The sequence below is a fragment of the Saccostrea cucullata genome, unplaced genomic scaffold (assembly GCF_032062105.1).
Source record: "Saccostrea cucullata isolate Sc308-1 unplaced genomic scaffold, CSIRO_AGI_Scuc_v1 ctg287, whole genome shotgun sequence".
Classification (NCBI taxonomy): domain Eukaryota; kingdom Metazoa; phylum Mollusca; class Bivalvia; order Ostreida; family Ostreidae; genus Saccostrea; species Saccostrea cuccullata.
Genome location: NW_026930709.1, coordinates 80263 through 85825, shown reverse-complemented (window position 1 = coordinate 85825; position 5563 = coordinate 80263).

Below are 5563 nucleotides of genomic sequence, written 5' to 3'. Positions count from 1 at the left end.
GTGATGTTTTCTTTTTATTTTATTAACTGGAACTGTTAATATATTGGTGCTTTTAAGTGAATCCATCACGTACTAATTGCATGATTGCTTAGTATAATGAGAAAAAGTGTCTTTCAAAATTGTGACTATCACTTGGTCCTTGAACTTGATCCTTGTCGCCAGGGTATGGTATAAGCTCATCGTCGAGGTTAGCTAAAAATGAGACAAGTATACCTTTGTACATTATATGTTCTTCAAAGACTAAGAGAGGGCAGTCCGAGTGGGTGTGAGATGAGTCTCTATGCTCGAGCACCATTGATTTTTTTAGTATATAATGATGATGGTGACAAATGGTAGTGTATTATTACTGGCAAGTTCAAGCAATGGACTTTCTTTTGTTAATTCATATTATCGTCACATGAGAGAGAGAGAGAGAGAGAGAGAGAGAGAGAGAATAACAATCCGAGTACAGAGAAAGTTTTATATTGCATATTTTTATTAAGAAAAATATAATAATTATATGTAACAGTATGCTTTTTCTATCATGACGAGTACTAGACTATTTTATTGATCCCTGAGCATCTGAATTATTTTTCATTTATTTTAATTGCTCTTAATTGTCATCAGTCAAATTATTTATTTTGTTTTATACCTCAATATATGGATCCTATCCTGTTGTACTCAGGTTACCCTAAAGACCCCTGGGCCGCTTGTTTTGAAAAAAAGAGCGACGAGATCTCCCCATCCCTCATTCACTCAAAATTTAATTGTTTTCCAGCTTGAGAATTTTGGATTTACGGCAGAGTTGTGATACACCCCCCCCCCCCCCCCTGAAATGCATTGTAGAATCCAGTCAAAAAAAACCTGCTATCATAAATATATGTAAAAAAAAAAAAAATTATAATAAGGATTGTTGCAGATAGGTAGAATTTTGAACTTCTGACATAGGAATTTGTTTTTTGTATCATTTGCAAACAAAATATATACCCATCCCTGATAATTATTTTTCATTTATTTTAATTGGAATTTATTTATTTTGTTTTACCTCAATATATGGATCCTATCTGCATCCATTTTTTTTTTATATGACAAGCCCCTTAACTTATATTAGGATATTAACGGGAAATTAAGGTATGACTCCTCTCCTTCAAATTGAAAACTGTTGGGTGTTTTGATGTCTCCCGTTTTTAGGATGGTTGTTTCTTTCAGAGCATTGCCTTGGCTCTAAGTGTGCATGTAAAGGGTGTTTCAGAAAACATGAAACCATTTTGATCGGTTACATCTTACTCCCTTAACATACCAAATTGAAATACACGATCTCAAAATTTAAATTCATAAAAATCAAATTAATCTGGCAAATAGATGAGTGAAAAAAGAACAATGGGAACTTCTAAAATTTCACTTAGTCACAAAATATGCTCGCAATGACGTCATTTTTGCCGAATAAAAAATGAGTCGTCAAGCGGAAAGGGGCCTTCGTAACCAAATTTTCGGAAATCGTTTTGACGGTTTCTGATTGAAAGAGCTAGTCCTGATGAATATTTTACCATTTTTTTTTGTTGCATACATATTTAAGTCTAATTAAAACTCAAAATGAAAACAATGTAATGCTAACAGGATAACGCAATAAAACGTTAAATAATGTCACATAACGTCATTGATAATTTGCAACGTCATAATTTATCACCCTTTTGTATTAGTTAGAATTTTTTTTTCAGATGTATTTTAAGTTTTTTGTTAATATCAGATCATTTATCTCGGAATCTTTTGGTTTTCTTAGAATTATTTTGATTATTTTTATCTTCCATGCTCCATAGTTGATCAGTGAAGAAAATACTGTTTTTGTATCCTTTAAATTCTATACGTATTATCCAATTGTCTTGAATTGTTCTCGTTCCTACGACAATTTTTATTGCAAAGACGTCAAACTAAATCTACCATCCTAAAATTTACTAATTATCTTTTATTTATACTTTCACTTCCTTTTTGATCTGTGTCCAATGGTAACTTTGTTTAGCAAGTTTTTAAATACCGTGTCTGTCACGTTCTATAATTGTTACCCACACTTTGATCTTGCATAACTCTTTTCCTCTTCTTTCCTCTCTTTGCCTCATCTCGCATGGAAACAGAGGTATACCCCTCCCCTTACCCCGAAGTTATGTTACCAGTATATTATACTAATTTTCAATAATGAACATTACATATTTACGCTTGTATTATTTACTGAAGCAGGAACATTTCACTAATATATATATATATATATACATACAAGACATCGGTAATCTCAAAGTAAAACGGTCTCTCGCTGTTGCCTCAATTAACATTTAGATAAATCGATAGCTTCACGTTTTATTAATTAACAACATTCATTTTCTCTTCTACGTTGATTCAATATATTTCTTTGAACTAGAAATAAAAGATATTAAGTGTTTAGCACATATGTTTCATATTTGGATATTTTACTGGAAAAAGACGTCAATGGTAACCCAACAAAAAGGCATGATTACTTCAATATTTCTATCGTAAACTTGCATTATTTTATATCAGTAGCAATTAACCATTATTACTTACATATTGAGTTTTTTGCTCCCAAAAGGTTGCAAGCTACTGACAAATAAGTTGAAGGAATAAGGATATCAATCCCTAATGTTAATCAATGTTAATTATCAATATTTCGCTTTTTTTTTGTTCGATACAATGACCTTGTCAGCAAATAAACTCTATCATTAAGTCGAAAGTTAACTGATTTTTTTATTGAAATGTAGAAAAAATATTACCCTGAATTGTCTACGTATTATCCCGTTTGCAAAATCTTGCCAAGAAGCACACGACGGGAGGTAAAAGTCGGAGGTCGGGTTTCTTTCTTTAACATGACACCTGGTTCCACCTCTGATGCTTTTATTGGTCTGTATGTGTTTCTACTCAAACTTTATGTTGTTTCATTGGACTTTTATCATTGATTACTCTTTGAAATCGCTGGAATACAATGATAATAATGAATTCTTTACTTTTTCAGATCTTTATCGTGCCTTCAAGTGTTTTTTTTGTACTCTATACTGAAACGCAAAAGAAACGCAACAAGCAGTAATCTACAAATGTTTGTATTTTTATCTAATGATTTTCAAAAATGAATACAGTAAGGCATAACTCACCTTTCAAAACATCAGAGAGTTGATAAAAATGTTAAATGATTATCTTTGAACTTTAGAAAGTAACATATATGACTGTTAAAACACCCCCCCCCCTCCAGCCATTCAATTGAAACGTGCAAGACTGCAGGCCCTACACAACAACTGCAGCATAATTTCTACGATACAATGTGTTCATCAATATCGAGATCTGAGCGAAGGAATTATTCTTTGCCATTTTTAAATGCCTGTTTTTCAGATGATTAGGTCGAATTTTCTCTAACCTAGTGCAGTGTAGTAACCCTTGGACTCCCGGTCCAAGGACTGTCATTAAGGCATATGATAAGTAAGATCCTGATGAAGCGTAATATAGTGAGTTTTTGCATCAGCAACTCTCTATCACCTTGATTTTGAGATTTTCCAGCTAGAGCAATGGAAATGCATACTTAAGGTAGGATTCTTCTCCGGTTTCTGACTAGATGGAATAGTCAAAGTATATTTGTTGATATTGCTTATGTATTTAGGTGTAAGAGATTTAAAAGACCATATTTTTCTTTTCTCATCACAATTATACAACTTTAAATAGAAATGGTAAACTGCGTTTGAAAACTAGCAGGGACTAAATTTTTGGCGGAATGGTGGCGTATGAAAATATCTTCTTTTCTGCCTCTAAAAATATTTATAGAACATTGAATTTAGTTTTAATTTTTACGCAATCAAAAACTAGATGAAACTTTCAAACGTAAGTTAATTTAAAAATAAGGGACTAAGTTTCAAAATGTATCAAATAAATAAGATTTTTCACACATACTAGAACTATGTTGGCTTTTAAATGCTTCAAATCTAAGTACAGATTTGAGCCAAAAATCCGTAAAAAGAGTTATTTCTCTCTTAGGAAACGATCAAAACATTTAGTTTTTGTATCATTTTGTATAATTATGTGACAACTTTACAATATGTGAGAATTGGAAAAAGTTAAATATAGGAAGCATATAAAAATAGCTAATAAATCCTAAAGATTTTAGAAAAGTAGAGGAAATTTGGATTAGCAAATATCCAGTTTATTTAAACTATCAATGTCATTTTGGTAATATCATCTTATAGGCCCTATATGGTAGTTTCTTTTTATACAAAAAGAAAAACGTTTAGTCTTTTGAATAACAAGTAGGGATCGCATGATTGGAAACATTAATTTTTTATTCTTAATGTCCAGGAAAAAGGTAATAACCTTGACCTGACCTTGCCTCTAATATCAAACGGTCAAATTTAATCTCACTGATACCATCACTCAGTGATATTGTCCTCTTGATTTGGTAAAAATTTCATTAATTTTTAAATACAAGAAATGTGAGAAGAATCCTACCTTAAGTCATTTTCAGGAAGCCTTAGCATCGTTACAGGAAACGAAAGGAGAATTTATTTTTTGAAATATTGCTGCATTACTAATGCTGAACAGTTACAAACCCTTAAAACTCTTTAAAATAGACAAACGTTTTGTTAAATATGCAGTTTTTGATATTTGTTTACCAGATTCAAATTTGACCTCCCGTAATGGTATGAAAATCGTTCAACAGTTAAATTACTAATACTAGAGTATTTACAAAATTGAGGATATCCATATTTTTTAGATACAGTAATTATTTCCCCCTAAAGTAGGGCGATGTGTTTCTTTTGCGTTTCAGTATATAAGTATCTTAGTATATTTAGACAAATGCAGACATTTTTAAAGAAATTAACTTAAAATTAGTGAAAGTCTCTACCCACTCCCAAGAAGGATGTTTGAATTTTGGCAGAACTTTCTGTAGTTTTTATTTTTTTTTTTAAATTTTTTTATTTTTGGAGCTCGGTGCCTCCTCTTCTAACCACACACAGTTTTGATAAGTTTTGTGGATATTCTTTTTTGTATCGTTTAAATTCAATTTATCTCACATTTATTCGAATGTCACGACATTTTGAATTTCTTTTAATCGCAAAGACGCCATACTAACTCAACAACCCTGGATATTGAACCCATTATGCTTGATTAATGGATTTTCCATTCCTATTATTTTTGACCAATGAAAGTTAATTATTTTGCACGATTTGAATTCCTCATTAGTCACGTATATCATTCGTGATCCAGCCTCTTCTTTTTCATTCCGACTTTTATGGCACGCCGAATTCACAAAAATGAGATAAAACCTAGTTTCACAATTGATAAACTAGGTTTATCGACTGTAAACTATAGTTTACAAACCGTAAACTATAGTTAACGATTCGTTAAATATAGTTACCGATTCGTTAAGTATAGTTTTCATCTGTAAAACTATATTTAACGGTTGTTAACTATAGTTTACGAATGATAATCTAAGTTTATCTGTCTGTAATAAGCGTTAACAATAGATTTTGGATAAACATAGATTCACGTCTGTAAACTATAATTTACAATCGTAAACTATAGTTAAGAGTTGTTAATC